The following is an 18732-nucleotide window of genomic DNA, read 5'->3' on the forward strand; positions in this document are numbered from 1 at the left end:
TCATTTATTCAATAATAAATAGTCAAGTACAAAATTATGTCCCTAGAATTAACAATGTGTCAGCCAGATTGGCTTCTAGGGCATACATCTAATAATCTCCCATAAAGCCAATTGGTCATATATCTTAGGCCCATCTTCTCAAGGTGGGCTTCAGTCTTTTGTTGACTTAGCTTCTTAGTGAATGGGTCTGCCACGTTGTCCGCGGAGTCTACTCTCTGCACCTCGACATACTTCTTCTCAACATAGTCGCGTATGAGGTGGAAACGCCACTCTATATGCTTGGACTTCTGATGAGACCTTGGCTCCTTAGCAAGAGCTATAGCACCATTATTATCGCAGTAGAGTGTTATGGCATCTGATGACATTACATCCAACTCTGCAATGAATTTCTTGAACCAGAAGCCTTCTTTAGCAGCTTCAGAGGCGGCGATGTATTCAGCTTCCATAGTAGAATCAGCAATGATCGGTTGTTTAGAATTTTTCCATTTCACCGTACCACCATTGCACAAGAACACATATCCAGATGTTGACTTTCTATCATCGACGTCAGTCATGAAGTCTGAATCTGTGTACCCTTCTACCTTTAACTCTGATGATCCTCCAAAGACCAAGAATAAATCTTTAGTTCTTCTCAAGTACTTAAGAATATTCTTCACAGCTGTCCAGTGTTCTTCACCTGGATTCGACTGATATCTGCTTGTGACACTCGCAGCAAGGGCTATATCAGGTCGTGTACATAGCATGGCATACATGAGGCTCCCTATTGCCGATGCATAAGGGATCTTGCTTATGCGTTGAATCTCTTCAGATGTGTTGGGGCATATCTTCTTGGAGAGATGAATTCCATGTCTTAGGGGTAAGAGACCCCTTTTAGAGTTTTCCATACTGAACCTTTTCAGCACTTCCTCTATGTACATTTTCTGTGATAGGTCAAGCATCCTTTTAGATCTATCTCTATAGACCTTTATTCCCAAAATATAGGATGCTTCCCCAAGGTCTTTCATGGAGAATTCTTTTGACAACCAGACCTTGACCGAGGTTAGCATGGGAATATCATTCCCTATCAGTAGGATGTTGTCCACGTACAGTACGAGAAATACGACAGCGCTCCCACTAATCTTTTTGTAAACACACGGTTCCTCTTCGTTTTTGATGAAATCAAACGTTTTGATTGCGTCATCGAAACAAGTGTTCCAACTCCGAGATGCTTGCTTTAGTCCATAGATGGACCTTTGCAGCTTGCAGACCTTGTGATCTCCATCACTGGAAGTGAAACCCAAAGGCTGTTCCATATAGATATCTTCATCAAGATATCCATTTAGGAAAGCAGTTTTCACATCCATCTGCCAGATTTCATAATCATGAAATGCTGCAATGGCAAGCAATGTTCGGATGGATTTTAGCATGGCTACAGGTGAAAAGGTCTCCTGATAGTCAATGCCTTCGCGCTGACTATACCCTTTCGCCACAAGCCTTGCCTTATAGGTCTCTACCTCTCCATCCGAACCTATCTTCCTTTTGTAGATCCATTTGCATCCAATAGGTACAATACCTTCTGGTGGGTCTACTAAGGTCCAGACTTGGTTGGAATGCATGGAGTCTAACTTTGATTTCATAGCTTCCAACCATTTCTCGGAATCGATATCAGATATCGCCTCGTTGTAGGTTTTGGGATCCTGTATGTGATCCCTATCTCCCGCTAGGAACATTTTCTCGGTATCCTCTTCTATTATACCTAAGTATCTATCGGGAGGATGGGAGACCCTACTAGATCTACGAGGTGGTCGAGGGACATCGTGTACTGGCTCTTTATGAATGGGTTCAATAGGATCCATGACTCGTTGCTTTTCAGAGACTTTCTCTTCAAGCTCAATTTTCCTCCCACTGCCTCTATCAAGGATAAACTGATTTTCCAAGAAGATAGCATGACGGCTCACAAACACATTGTGATCCTCTGAGATGTAAAAATTGTATCCTAATGACTCTTTAGGATATCCTATAAAACGAGCACTTATGGTCCTAGCCTCTAACTTGTCTGTCTGTAGTCTCTTGACGTGGGCCGGACATCCCCAAATCTTGAGATGACCAAGACTTGGTTTCTTACCATGCCATATCTCATACGGTGTGGTAGGAATGGATTTAGAGGGAACTCTATTCAGTAGATATACTGCGGTAAGTAAGGCATCTCTCCAAAGAAACATAGGTAAATCAGTGAAGCTCATCATAGACCTGACCATATCCAATAGGGTCCGATTCCTCCTCTCTGACACCCCGTTGAGTTGAGGTGTACCCGAAGGTGTCCACTGTGAGACTATGCCGTTTTCCTTGAGATAGTTCCGAAATTCCCCACTAAGGTATTCTCCTTCTCGATCTGATCGAAGAGCCTTAAGAGATTTTCCAGTTTGTTTTTCTACTTCATTCTTGAACTCTTTGAACTTTTCAAAAAATTCAGACTTGTGTCTCATAAGATACACATACCCATACCGTGAATAATCTTCGGTAAAGGTAATGAAGAAAGAATAACGTCCCCTGGCTAGCACATCGAATGGGCCACATACGTATGTATGTACTAGGGTAAGTATTTCAGTGGTCCTCTCCCCATGTCCTACAAAGGGCAGTCTAGCCATTTTTTTCTGAAGACAGGACTCGCAAACTGGATATGACTCGGAAGTCAATGAGCCGAGAAGCCCATCTTTATCCATTTTGTTCATCCTATCCTCTCCAATATGGCCAAGTCTGAGGTGCCACAAATATTTTTGGTTTATCTCATCTCTGGATCTTTTGGATCCTTTGGCACTCACTTCTTGCTCGGTAACATTCACAGATACATCCATATGTAAATGATAGAGACTGTCGATCATGAAACCACGTGCAACTATTTTATTTCTAAAATAAATAGAACAGCAGTCTTTGTCAAATGTAAAAACATGACCTTCCTGTGCTAGACATGAAACAGAAATCAAATTTCTGCTAGCAGCAGGTACATAATAGCAGTCTCTAAGTAATAAACTAAATGCAGACGGTAGTCGCAGATGGTAGGTGCCCACAGCCACAGCAGCAACTTTTGCCCCGTTGCCAACCCGAAGGGTTACCGCACCTTCCGCCAGCCTTCTACTTTCCTTTAGACCCTGCATGGTAGTGCACAAATGAGCACTAGAACCAGAATCTATAACCCAACTAGAAGTAGAAGAAACCGTTAGATTAGTTTCAATAATGAGCAAGTCTATACCTTCTGAAGGTATGTCACCTTTCTTGTTCTTCAGGCTCTAGAGGTATGAAGGATAGTTTCTCTTTCAGTGGCCATCGACATTGCAGTGGAAACATTTTCCTTTGTCGTTAGCCCTTTTCTTTTGAACTTCCTTCTTTGGCTTCTTGTCCTTTTTCTGCTTCTTAGCAGGCTTCTTTTTCTTCCAAGTAGACTTTCTCTTGGAACCAGAAGTCAACTCAGCAGCAAGGACATTGCCCCTTGAACCTTTCAAGGCTCCCTCAGCAGTTACCAACATGTTTATTAGTTCAGTCTTAGTGCATTCAATCTTATTCATGTGGTAGTTTATTATAAACTGACCAAATGAATCAGGAAGTGACTGTAGGATCAAATCCACTTGTAATTCCTTGTGCATGTCCATACCGAGCTTCTCAAGCTCCTCCAGATCTTTGATCATAGTCAGACCGTAATCATGGACAGACTGCCCCTCGCGCATCTTTGTTTTGAAAAGCCTCTTGGACACTTCAAAACGAGCTGTGCGACTCTGCTCACCATACAACTCTTGCAGGTGTGCGAGTATGACCCTAGCAGTCTTCATATTTTCATGTTGGTATTGTAGTTCATTGGACATGGATGCCATGATATAGCACTTGACCCTAGTGTCATCGTCTGTCCACTTCTCATGCGTCGTACGCTGATCAGCGGTCGGACGTGCTGGTAATGCGGGGATGTCATTCTCGAGCACATAGCCTATTTTCTCGCAGTCCAAAACAATTTTGAGGTTTCTAAGCCAGTCCTTGTAATTGGTTCCGGTCAGTCGGTTGGTCTCAAGAATACGGGTCAAAGGGTTTGAAGCTGACATTGTATCTGCAGAGAGTAAAGATTCTAGTTAGACTTTTGTACTTGATCCTAATCTGTTCTAAGGTCTTTTAGAATAAATGTAACTCCCACTATTTTCTCGAATTCCTCACACTCTCCTGGTAGGAAAACGGAAATCCTACGCGACTAGGGTTTCTAGTAGGTACTGCGGTCTCACCAATTTACATGCCACCTCACCTAACAGTTATTGGTGACACATAGATTGATGAATGTACAACTCTTGTACAATGCTTCTCAAGCATGTTGCAGTGTAACTTGGTCTCTAAGCCATGAAAACCTCACCTAACAGTTATTGGTCCCATTTCTTAGTTAAGTCAGACCCACCGTATAACCGTAGGAATAAAGTCGTCATTGGGTCCTCACCTAACAGTTATTGGTGCCCAACCCCACCTTTACCCTACAACATCTCATGTCTATAGAGAGGTCCAGCCCCCCGATGCAACTTGACCACTGTGTCCAGCCGAGACAAATCAACATCAGAAAGGCCTTAGCAGCTCTACTACAGTGGAAGACCTATTGACTTAATATTGGTTAATCAGGTCTTAGTGTTTGCAACTTGAGCTCTTCATAAGAGGTAATCGAACAATTGGCCAGGTAAGCAGGTGGGAGGCCCCCCTTACTCAGAGAGTAAGGTCCTAATTAAGTAACCACCTTTCATGCTTTCCTAAACACCAATTAGATCAATTAATCTAATATGACTTGCTCATGTCGGTTCACTCTCGACTTGATTGAGGAGGTTTTGATTTAGGTCTCAATTAGGTTTGCTACATCACATGTAAACCTATCTACCCGACTCACATTCACATCACATACAAACGGCACATTGCAGGCAGTTATAATTGCAGCAATAATTAAAGCTAAACTTTAAATAGGTGATGATCATGGATTCTAGTTAGGTCGTATTACAAGCACATGCACGTTAATCGATCAACTGGTTTTCAACTCTTGAATTGGTTTCAAGCCTCCTTGATCCGATCCTTGACCAACTCTTGATCCAATCGCCATCAACCGCTTAGACCCCTGCTCATCTCATGCATCATCTTCGACTTGATCGTTGACGTACATCACATCACAAAAATACAACCAGATGTAAAATAAAAATAAAAATAAATTACATCTCCTTTTAGGAGGCACGCAGGCCTCTCAAAACATCAAATAAGATGCATGCAAGCATCTGAAAAATTACATGACATTGCAGATCACATCGCAGGTCTTTACATTTAATACCAAAAGGGTTTAAATCCTACGATCATCACCACATGCAGCAATTATAATTTTCAGATCTGAAAACTAACTGATTATATCAGGACATAGGTTGCTGATCATGCTAATCATGATTCTAAACTTGGTAATCTCATTAACAACGCAATTAGAATCATCATTTTATCACATAAAAATCAGCATGCAAAAATCAGCACCCCTGAAAAATCTGCATGCAGAAATTTTCAGCATGCATGATCATTCAATTTTCAGATCTAATAAGCCTTTAGATAATTAATTCTTACCTTAATCTATGAAGCCTAGGCTCTGATACCACTGTTGGGAACCCGCCCATGCCGCTGATATTTCAAAAAAAATTCAGATGGCAGCGGAATCGGCATAAGCGGGATCGACGTTCATCGCATGAACGTTGTTTCATGAACCGTTCGTAGTTAGGCAAGAATTAAAAACTTTTAAATTCATTAGAAGATCAGATCTTCACCTTGTGTGGGTAGATGATCACCGCCAACTGAAGTTCGTGGTTTAGGATGAAGGTTCGCTTGAAGCCGTTCAAGTGTCCGGCCTCTATGGGTATCCACATGAAGCAGTGATCCGATCAAAGCTCTCTTGTCTTCCCGGGGTGCTAGCTCCCTTGCAAAGACTTCTTTTGATGGCTGATTTCCTCCCTTTCAATCAACCCTTGATTGTGCTTGGGAGGAGGAAGAAGAAGGATGAACTCAAGGAAGAAGAACACAGCCTTTCTTTATCCTGCGTTGGAAGAAGGATTGGAGGAAGAGGAGGCGGACAAGGCTCTCTTCTTTTCTTCTTCTTGTTGGCGGCTGAACCAAGGGAAAGGGAGAGGGTGGCGGCAGCAAGGAGAGGAGAGAGCACATATTCTATGCCCTAGGTGCCGCCCACAAGTCCCTTTTTATAGACATGTGGAGCTCCTAACATTTAGGAGCTCTTGATGTCTTTCCTAAGAGGGGGCGCCGTCTCTTCTCCCTTCTCCATGTGGAATGGGGAGGGGCTTATCCCCTTCCTCATGGTAAATCCTAATCCATATTAGGTAGGGATTGGAATGCCCTAATATGGTCAAGCCCTAATCCAATTAGGCTTAGCCCAAGGGTGAACTAATTTGGATCCAATCTAGGTAAGTCCTAATCCAATTAGAACTTAAATTAATTTTGACTCAGTTGAACTCTTCAATCCTAATCCAATTAGGAGTCTTATTGATTCATTAGATTAATAATTAATTGTGACTTAAGAAACCCTAATCCAAATTAGGACATATTTAATTTTAGTCCTAATCCAATTAGGACTCTATTTGAATCCGAAGTCCTAATCCGATTAGGACTCTAGGAATCCTACTTCAAGTAGGAATCCAATTTTGATTCAAAACTTCTAATCTTATTAGGATTGCAGGAATCCTATTCTAAGTAGGAATCCCAGTCCTACTCCAACTAGAATTCCCAGTCCTAATCCAATTAGGACTCTAGGAATCCTACTCGAAGTAGGACTCTTGTTTCAAGTCCAATTAATTAATTCCCTTTCCTTCTTCAACTTCTTATCAATCGAATTGATTACTCGTGATTCATAATCACTTTTCAACCATCGGATCGGTCAATACTTCTAGTGTGTGTGACCCCATAGGTTCTATTCTGACTGGTAGTGAGATATATTGTGATCTCTATCACTATATCATTGAAAACTCCTTTCAATGGGTTGGAACGATTCCAACTCAACTCATTAGGGTTTATCGATCATCGAGATAATCCCTGTGAGTCCCACCATCCACTAGTGACACCTAGCAGCATGTAGTGGCTACCTAAAAGAATGGAATGATGAACCTCTAGGTGCAGTTAACGTGTGATGCAGTCCTACTATCGTGGATCCCTACAGGACGGAGGTCATGGACAACTCGTCAAACCCCATCGTCTGTCATATGTCAAAATTTATTCGACTCGAGTTCGATAGTGGAAAACTCTTTCTCCACTTTATATTACTGCCCTGGCCAAGGTCTTAGAACTCAGTCTAACAAATCACATAGGATCACTCCTCTTCTATCAAGGTCGATAGATTCCATGTAAGTGCATACCCTACTCCTACAGTGAACTTACTGCAGCCAATCTACACTACAAGGACCCATATGACTAGAGACCATGTATACGTGTAGTCAAACTACAATAACCTCACTGTGAGTAGCTGAAGCACCTCAGGTTAAAGGACCAGTCATACTACTGCAACATCAAGCAAGTCACTAACGAGTAGATAGACATCCAAGTGACTTCTTGTCTTGGTCACGCTCAGTACCCTTGTTCTCTAACAAGCACCTGCACTATCACTTCAGTGTCCCTACACTGTAGACTCAAGTCTCGTCCATCCAGAAGGAAAGTGATCTGTGCACTGATCGGATCGATCACCGTCCTCGTGATGATCCATTGATCAGGAGCATTTAGAAATTAATCACCAATGATACATGGCTCAAATTCTCAACTCTTGAGAATATGTATCATCATCTTATTAATTTCTTGGATGATTCATAGACACATAAATAATATGAATGAAAAGATGCCTTTTATTTATCCAATAATAAATAGTCAAGTACCAAATTATGTCCTAGAATTAATAATGTGCCAGCCAGATTGGTTTCTAGGGCATACATCTAACAATCTCCCACTTGCACTAAAGCCAATCAGTCATATATCCAAGCCCCATCTTCTCAAGGTGGGCTTCAGTCTTTTGCTGACTTAGCTGCTTAGTGAACGGGTCTGCCACGTTATCCGTGGAGTCTACTCTCTGCACCTCTACATATTTCTTCTCAACATAGTCGCGTATGAGATGGAAGCGCCACTCTATATGCTTAGACTTCTGATGAGACCTTGGCTCCTTAGCAAGGGCTATGGCGCCATTATTATCGCAGTAGAGTGTTATGGCAACTGATGTCATCACGTCCAACTCTGCAATGAATTTTTTGAACCAGAAGCCTTCCTTAGCAGCTTCAGAGGCGGCGATGTATTCAGCTTCCATAGTAGAATCAGCAATGATCGGTTGTTTAAAACTCTTCCAATTCACCGTACCACCATTACACAAGAACACATATCCAGATGTTGACTTCCTATCATCGACATCAGTCATGAAATCTAAATCTGTGTATCCTTCTACCTTTAACTCTGATGATCCTCCAAAAACCAAGAATAAATCTTTAGTTCTTCTCAAGTACTTAAGAATATTCTTCACAACTGTCCAGTGTTCTTCACCTGGATTCGACTGATATCTGCTTGTGACACTCACAGCAAGAGCTATATCAGGTCGTGTACATAGCATGGCATACATGAGGCTTCCTATTGCCGATGCATAGGGAATCTTGCTCATGCGTTGAAGAGTTCTAAGGGGCACATCTTCTTGGAGAGATGAATTCTATGCCTAAGGGGTAAGAGACCCCTCTTGGAGTTTTCCATGCTGAACCTCTTCAGCACCTCCTCTATGTACATCTTCTGTGAAAGGACAAGCATCCTTTTAGATCTATCTCTATAGACCTTTATTCCCAAAATATAGGATGCTTCCCCAAGGTCTTTCATGGAGAATTCTTTTGACAACCAGACCTTGACCGAGGTTAGCATGGGAATATCATTCCCTATCAGTAGGATGTCGTCCACGTACAGTACGAGAAATACGACAGCGCTCCCACTAACCTTTTTGTAAACACACGGTTTCTCTTCGTTTTTGATGAAATCAAACGTTTTGATTGCGTCATCGAAATGAGTGTTCCAACTCCGAGATGCTTGCTTTAGTCCATAGATGGACCTTTGCAGCTTGCAGACCTTGTGATCTCCATCACTGAAAGTGAAACCCAAAGGCTGTTCCATATAGATATCTTCATCAAGATATCCATTCAGGAAAGCAGTTTTCACATCCATCTGCCAGATTTCATAATCATGAAATGCTGCAATGGCAAGCAATGTTCGGATGGATTTTAGCATGGCAACAGGTGAAAAGGTCTCCTAATAGTCAATGCCTTCGCGCTGATTATACCCTTTCGCCACAAGCCTTGCCTTATAGGTCTCTACCTCTCCATCCGAACCTATCTTCCTTTTGTAGATCCATTTGCATCCAATAGGTACAATACCTTCTGGTGGGTCTACTAAGGTCCAGACTTGATTGGAATGCATGGAGTCTAACTCTGATTTTATAGCTTCCAACCATTTCTCAGAATCGATATCAGATATCGCCTCGTTGTAGGTTTTGGGATCCTGTATGTGATCCCTATCTCCCACTAGGAATATTTCCTCAGTATCCTCTTCTATTATACCTAAGTATCTATCGAGAGGATGGGAGACCCTACTAGATCTACGAGGTGGTCGAGGGACATCGTGTACTAGCTCTGTATGAATGGGTTCAATAGGATCCATGACTCGTTGCTTTTCAGAGACTTTCTCTTCAAGCTCAATTTTCCTCCCACTGCCTCTATCAAGGATAAACTGATTTTCCAAGAAGATGGCATGACGGCTCACAAACACATTGTGATCCTCTGAGATGTAAAAATTATATCCTAATGACTCTTTAGGATATCCTATAAAATGAGCACTTATGGTCCTAGCCTCTAACTTGTCTACCTGTAGTCTCTTGACGTGGGCCGGACATCCCCAAATCTTGAGATGACCAAGACTTGGTTTCTTACCATGCCATATCTCATACGGTGTGGTAGGAATGGATTTAGAGGGAACTCTATTCAGTAGATATACTGCGGTAAGTAAGGCATCTCCCCAAAGAAACATAGGTAAATCAGTGAAGCTCATCATGGACCTGACCATATCCAATAGGATCCGATTCCTCCTCTCTGACACCCCGTTGAGTTGAGGTGTACCCGGAGGTGTCCATTGTGAGACTATGCCGTTTTCCTTGAGATAGTCTCGGAATTTCTCACTATGGTATTCTCCTCCTCGATCTGATCGAAGAGCCTTAAGAGATTTTCCAGTTTGTTTTTCTACTTCATTCTTGAACTCTTTGAACTTTTCAAAAGATTCAGACTTGTGTCTCATAAGATACACATACCCATACCGTGAATAATCATCGGTAAAGGTAATGAAGAAAGAATAACGTCCCCTGGCAAGCACATCGAATGGGCCACATACGTCTGTATGTACTAGGGTAAGTATTTCAGTGGTCCTCTCCCCATGTCCTACAAAGGGCAGTCTAGCCATTTTTTCTTGAAGACAGGACTCGCAAACTGGATATGACTCGGAAGTCAATGAGCCGAGAAGCGCATCTTTATCCATTTTGTTCATCCTATCCTCTCCAATATGGCCAAGTCTGAGGTGCCACAAATATTTTTGGTTTATCTCATCTCTGGATCTTTTGGATCCTTTGGCACTCACTTCTTGCTCGGTAACATTCACAGATACATCCATATGTAAATGATAGAGACTGTCGATCATGAAACCACGTGCAACTATTTTATTTCTGAAATAAATAGAACAGTAGTCTTTGTCAAATGTAAAAACATGACCTTCCTGTGCTAGACATGAAACAGAAATCAAATTTCTGCTAGCATCAGGTACATAATAGCAGTCTCTAAGTAATAAACTAAATGCAGACGGTAGTCGCAGATGGTAGGTGCCCACAGTCACAGCAGCAACTTTTGCCCCGTTGCCAACCCGAAGGGTTACCGCACCTTCCGCCAGCCTTCTACTTTCCTTTAGACCCTGCATGGTAGTGCACAAATGAGCACTAGAACCAGAATCTATAACCCAACTAGAAGTAGAAGAAACCGTTAGATTAGTTTCAATAATGAGCAAGTCTATACCTTCTGAAGGTATGTCACCTTTCTTGTTCTTCAGGCTCTCGAGGTATGAAGGACAGTTTCCCTTCCAGTGGCCATCGACATTGCAGTGGAAATATTTTTCTTTGTCGTTAGCCCTTTTCTTTTGAACTTCCTTCTTTGGCTTCTTGTCCTTTTTCTGCTTCTTAGCAGGCTTTTTTTTCTTCCAAGTAGACTTTCTCGTGGAACCAGAAGTCAACTCAGCAGCAAGGACATTGCCCCTTGAACCTTTCAAGGCTCCCTCAGCAGTTACCAACATGTTTATTAGTTCAGTCTTAGTGCATTCAATCTTATTCATGTGGTAGTTTACTATAAACTGACCAAATGAATCAGGAAGTGACTGTAGGATCAAATCCACTTGTAATTCCTTGTGCATGTCCATACCGAGCTTCTCAAGCTCCTCCAGATCTTTGATCATAGTCAGACCGTGATCATGGACAGACTGCCCCTCGCGCATCTTTGTTTTGAAAAGCCTCTTGGACACTTCAAAACGAGCTGTGCGACTCTGCTCACCATACAACTCTTGCAGGTGTGCTAGTATGACCCTAGCAGTCTTCATATTTTCATGCCGGCATTGTAGTTCATTGGACATGGATGCCATGATATAGCACTTGACCCTAGTGTCATCGTCTGTCCACTTCTCATGCGTCGTACGCTGATCAACGGTCGGACGTGCTGGTAATGCGGGGATGTCATTCTCGAGCACATAGCCTATTTTCTCGCAGTCCAAAATAATTTTGAGGTTTCTAAGCCAGTCCTTGTAATTGGTTCCGGTCAGTCCGTTGGTCTCAAGAATACGGGTCAAAGGGTTTGAAGCTGACATTGTATCTGCAGAGAGTAAAGATTCTAGTTAGACTTTTGTACTTGATCCTAATCTGTTCTAAGGTCTTTTAGAATAAATGTAACTCCCACTATTTTCTCGAATTCCTCACACTCCCCTGGTAGGAAAACGGAAATCCTACGCGACTAGGGTTTCTAGTAGGTACTGCGGTCTCACCAATTTACATGCCACCTCACCTAACAGTTATTGGTGACACATAGATTGATGAATGTACAACTCTTGTACAATGCTTCTCAAGCATGTTGCAGTGTAACTTGGTCTCTAAGCCATGAAAACCTCACCTAACAGTTATTGGTCCCATTTCTTAGTTAAGTCAGACCCACCGTATAACCGTAGGAATAAAGTCGTCATTGGGTCCTCACCTAACAGTTATTGGTGCCCAACCCCACCTTTACCCTACAACATCTCATGTCTATAGAGAGGTCCAGCCCTCCGATGCAACTTGACCACTGTGTCCAGCCGAGACAAATCAACATCAGAAAGGCCTTAGCAGCTCTACTACAGTGGAAGACCTATTGACTTAATATTGGTTAATCAGGTCTTAGTGTTTGCAACTTGAGCTCTTCATAAGAGGTAATCGAACAATTGGCCAGGTAAGCAGGTGGGAGGCCCCCCTTACTCAGAGAGTAAGGTCCTAATTAAGTAACCACCTTTAATGCTTTCCTAAACACCAATTAGATCAATTAATCTAATATGACTTGCTCATGTCTGTTCACTCTCGACTAGATTGAGGAGGTTTTGATTTAGGTCTCAATTGGGTTTGCTACATCACATATAAACCTATCTACCCGACTCACATTCACATCACATGCAAACGGCACATTGCAGGCAGATATAATTGCAGCAATAATTAAAGCTAAACTTTAAATAGGTGATGATCATGGATTCTAGTTAGGTCGTATTACAAGCACATGCACGTTAATCGATCAACTGGTCTTCAACTCTTGAATTGGTTTCAAGCCTCCTTGATCCGATCCTTGACCAACTCTTGATCCAATCGCCATCAACCGCTTAGACCCCTGCTCATCTCATGCATCATCTTCGACTTGATCGTTGACGTACATCACATCACAAAAATACAACCAGATGTAAAATAAAAATAAAAATAAATTACATCTCCTTTTAGGAGGCACGCAGGCCTCTCAAAACATCAAATAAGATGCATGCAAGCATCTGAAAAATTACATGACATTGCAGATCACATCGCAGGTCTTTACATTTAATACCAAAAGGGTTTGAATCCTACGATCATCACCACATGCAGCAATTATAATTTTCAGATCTGAAAACTAACTGATTATATCAGGACATAGGTTGCTGATCATGCTAATCATGATTCTAAACTTGGTAATCTCATTAACAATGCAATTAGAATCATCATTTTATCACATAAAAATCAGCATGCAAAAATCAGCACCCCTGAAAAATCTGCATGCAGAAATTTTCAGCATGCATGATCATTCAATTTTCAGATCTAATAAGCCTTTAGATAATTAATTCTTACCTTAATCTACGAAGCCTAGGCTCTGATACCACTGTTGGGAACCCGCCCATGCCGCTGATATTTCAAAAAAAATTCAGATGGCAGCGGAATCGGCATAAGCGGGATCGACGTTCATCGCATGAACGTTGTTTCATGAACCGTTCGTAGTTAGGCAAGAATTAAAAACTTTTAAATTCATTAGAAGATCAGATCTTCACCTTGTGCGGGTAGATGATCACCGCCAACTGAAGTTCGTGGTTTAGGATGAAGGTTCGCTTGAAGCCGTTCAAGTGTCCGGCCTCTACGGATATCCACATGAAGCAGTGATCCGATCAAAGCTCTCTTGTCTTCCCGGGGTGCTAGCTCCCTTGCAAAGACTTCTTTTGATGGCTGATTTCCTCCCTTTCAATCAACCCTTGATTGTGCTTGGGAGGAGGAAGAAGAAGGATGAACTCAAGGAAGAAGAACACAGCCTTTCTTTATCCTGCGTTGGAAGAAGGATTGGAGGAAGAGGAGGCGGACAAGGCTCTCTTCTTTTCTTCTTCTTGTTGGCGGCTGAACCAAGGGAAAGGGAGAGGGTGGCGGCAGCAAGGAGAGGAGAGAGCACTTATTCTATGCCCTAGGTGCCGCCCACAAGTCCCTTTTTATAGACATGTGGAGCTCCTAACATTTAGGAGCTCTTGATGTCTTTCCTAAGAGGGGGCGCCGTCTCTTCTCCCTTCTCCACGTGGAATGGGGAGGGGCTTATCCCCTTCCTCATGGTAAATCCTAATCCATATTAGGTAGGGATTGGAATGCCCTAATATGGTCAAGCCCTAATCCAATTAGGCTTAGCCCAAGGGTGAACTAATTTGGATCCAATCTAGGTAAGTCCTAATCCAATTAGAACTTAAATTAATTTTGACTCAGTTGAACTCTTCAATCCTAATCCAATTAGGAGTCTTATTGATTCATTAGATTAATAATTAATTGTGACTTAAGAAACCCTAATCCAAATTAGGACATATTTAATTTTAGTCCTAATCCAATTAGGACTCTATTTGAATCCGAAGTCCTAATCCGATTAGGACTCTAGGAATCCTACTTTAAGTAGGAATCCAATTTTGATTCAAAACTTCTAATCTTACTAGGATTGCAGGAATCCTATTCTACGTAGGAATCCCAGTCCTACTCCAACTAGAATTCCCAGTCCTAATCCAATTAGGACTCTAGGAATCCTACTCGAAGTAGGACTCTTGTTTCAAGTCCAATTAATTAATTCCCTTTCCTTCTTCAACTTCTTATCAATCGAATTGATTACTCGTGATTCATAATCACTTTTCAACCATCGGATCGGTCAATACTTCTAGTGTGTGTGACCCCATAGGTTCTATTCTGACTGGTAGTGAGATATATTGTGATCTCTATCACTATATCATTGAAAACTCCTTTTAATGGGTTGGAACGATTCCAACTCAACTCATTAGGGTTTATCGATCATCGAGATAATCCCTGTGAGTCCCACCATCCACTAGTGACACCTAGCAGCATGTAGTGGCTACCTAGCAGAATGGAATAATGAACCTCTAGGTGCAGTTAACGTGTGATGCAGTCCTACTATCGTGGATCCCTACAGGACGGAGGTCATGGACAACTCGTCAAACCCCATCGTCTGTCATATGTCAAAATTTATTCGACTCGAGTTCGATAGTGGAAAACTCTTTCTCCACTTTATATTACTGCCCTGGCCAAGGTCTTAGAACTCAGTCTAACAAATCACATAGGATCACTCCTTTTCTATCAAGGTCGATAGATTCCATGTAAGTGCATACCCTACTCCTACAGTGAACTTACTGCAGCCAATCTATACTACAAGGACCCATATGACTAGAGACCATGTATACGTGTAGTCAAACTACAATAACCTCACTGTGAGTAGCTGAAGCACCTCAGGTTAAAGGACCAGTCATACTACTGCAACATCAAGCAAGTCACTAACGAGTAGATAGACATCCAAGTGACTTCTTGTCTTGGTCACGCTCAGTACCCTTGTTCTCTAACAAGCACCTGCACTATCACTTCAGTGTCCCTACACTGTAGACTCAAGTCTCGTCCATCCAGAAGGATAGTGATCTGTGCACTGATCGGATCGATCACCGTCCTCGTGATGATCCATTGATCAGGAGCATTTAGAAATTAATCACCAATGATACATGGCTCAAATTCTCAACTCTTGAGAATATGTATCATCATCTTATTAATTTTTTGGATGATTCATAGACACATAAATAATATGAATGAAAAGATGCCTTTTATTTATCCAATAATAAATAGTCAAGTACCAAATTATGTCCTAGAATTAATAATGTGTCAGCCAGATTGGTTTCTAGGGCATACATCTAACAATCTCCCACTTGCACTAAAGCCAATCAGTCATATATCCAAGCCCCATCTTCTCAAGGTGGGCTTCAGTCTTTTGCTGACTTAGCTGCTTAGTGAACGGGTCTGCCACGTTATCTGTGGAGTCTACTCTCTGCACCTCTACATATTTCTTCTCAATATAGTCGCGTATGAGATGGAAGCGCCACTCTATATGCTTAGACTTCTGATGAGACCTTGGCTCCTTAGCAAGGGCTATGGCGCCATTATTATCGCAGTAGAGTGTTATGGCATCTGATGTCATCACGTCCAACACTGCAATGAATTTTTTGAACCAGAAGCCTTCCTTAGCAGCTTCAGAGGCGGCGATGTATTCAGCTTCCATAGTAGAATCAGCAATGATCGGTTGTTTAAAACTCTTCCAATTCACCGTACCACCATTGCACAAGAACACATATCCAGATGTTGACTTCCTATCATCGACATCAGTCATGAAGTCTGAATCTGTGTATCCTTCTATCTTTAACTCTGATGATCCTCCAAAAACCAAGAATAAATCTTTAGTTCTTCTCAAGTACTTAAGAATATTCTTCACAACTGTCCAGTGTTCTTCACCTGGATTCGACTGATATCTGCTTGTGACACTCACAGCAAGAGCTATATCAGGTCGTGTACATAGCATGGCATACATGAGGCTTCCTATTGCCGATGCATAGGGAATCTTGCTCATGCGTTGAAGAGTTCTAAGGGGCACATCTTCTTGGAGAGATGAATTCTATGCCTAAGGGGTAAGAGACCCCTCTTGGAGTTTTCCATGCTGAACCTCTTCAGCACCTCCTCTATGTACATCTTCTGTGAAAGGACAAGCATCCTTTTAGATCTATCTCTATAGACCTTTATTCCCAAAATATAGGATGCTTCCCCAAGGTCTTTCATGGAGAATTCTTTTGACAACCAGACCTTGACCGAGGTTAGCATGGGAATATCATTCCCTATCAGTAGGATGTCGTCCACGTACAGTACGAGAAATACGACAGCGCTCCCACTAACCTTTTTGTAAACACACGGTTCCTCTTCGTTTTTGATGAAATCAAACGTTTTGATTGCGTCATCGAAATGAGTGTTCCAACTCCGAGATGCTTGCTTTAGTCCATAGATGGACCTTTGCAGCTTGCAGACCTTGTGATCTCCATCACTGGAAGTGAAACCCAAAGGCTGTTCCATATAGATATCTTCATCAAGATATCCATTCAGGAAAGCAGTTTTCACATCCATCTGCCAGATTTCATAATCATGAAATGCTGCAATGGCAAGCAATGTTCGGATGGATTTTAGCATGGCAACAGGTGAAAAGGTCTCCTAATAGTCAATGCCTTCGCGCTGACTATACCCTTTCGCCACAAGCCTTGCCTTATAGGTCTCTACCTCTCCATCCGAACCTATCTTCCTTTTGTAGATCCATTTGCATCCAATAGGTACAATACCTTCTGGTGGGTCTACTAAGGTCCAGACTTGGTTGGAATGCATGGAGTCTAACTCTGATTTCATAGCTTCCAACCATTTCTCAGAATCGATATCAGATATCGCCTCGTTGTAGGTTTTGGGATCCTGTATGTGATCCCTATCTCCCACTAGGAATATTTCCTCAGTATCCTCTTCTATTATACCTAAGTATCTATCGAGAGGATGGGAAACCCTACTAGATCTACGAGGTGGTCGAGGGACATCGTGTACTAGCTCTGTATGAATGGGTTCAATAGGATCCATGACTCGTTGCTTTTCAGAGATTTTCTCTTCAAGCTCAATTTTCCTCCCACTGCCTCTATCAAGGATAAACTGATTTTCCAAGAAGATGGCATGACGGCTCACAAACACATTGTGATCCTCTGAGATGTAAAAATTATATCCTAATGACTCTTTAGGATATCCTATAAAACGAGCACTTATGGTCCTAGCCTCTAACTTGTCTACCTGTAGTCTCTTGACGTGGGCCGGACATCCCCAAATCTTGAGATGACCAAGACTTGGTTTCTTACCATGCCATATCTCATACGGTGTGGTAGGAATGGATTTAGAGGGAACTCTATTCAGTAGATATACTGCGGTAAGTAAGGCATCTCCCCAAAGAAACATAGGTAAATCAGTGAAGCTCATCATGGACCTGACCATATCCAATAGGATCCGATTCCTCCTCTCTGACACCCCGTTGAGTTGAGGTGTACCCGGAGGTGTCCATTGTGAGACTATGCCGTTTTCCTTGAGATAGTCCGGAATTTCTCACTTTGGTATTCTCCTCCTCGATCTGATCGAAGAGCCTTAAGAGATTTTCCAGTTTGTTTTTCTACTTCATTCTTGAACTCTTTGAACCTTTCAAAAGATTCAGACTTGTGTCTCATAAGATACACATACCCATACCGTGAATAATCATCAGTAAAGGTAATGAAGAAAGAATAACGTCCCCTGGCTAGCAAATCGAATGGGCCACATACGTCTGTATGTACTAGGGTAAGTATTTCAGTGGTCCTCTCCCCATGTCCTACAAAGGGCAGTCTAGCCATTTTTCCTTGAAGACAGGACTCGCAAACTGGATATGACTCGGAAGTCAATGAGCCGAGAAGCCCATCTTTATCCATTTTGTTCATCCTATCCTCTCCAATATGGCCAAGTCTGAGGTGCCACAAATATTTTTGGTTTATCTCATCTCTGGATCTTTTGGATCCTTTGGCACTCACTTCTTGCTCGGTAACATTCACAGATACATCCATATGTAAATGATAGAGACTGTCGATCATGAAACCACGTGCAACTATTTTATTTCTGAAATAAATAGAACAGTAGTCTTTGTCAAATGTAAAAACATGACCTTCCTGTGCTAGACATGAAACAGAAATCAAATTTCTGCTAGCATCAGGTACATAATAGCAGTCTCTAAGTAATAAACTAAATGC

This window comes from Phoenix dactylifera, chromosome 1 (genome assembly GCF_051530095.1).
Source record: "Phoenix dactylifera cultivar Ajwa chromosome 1, Ajwa_hap1_PhDact_Kaust_v1.1, whole genome shotgun sequence".
Lineage (NCBI taxonomy): Eukaryota > Viridiplantae > Streptophyta > Magnoliopsida > Arecales > Arecaceae > Phoenix > Phoenix dactylifera.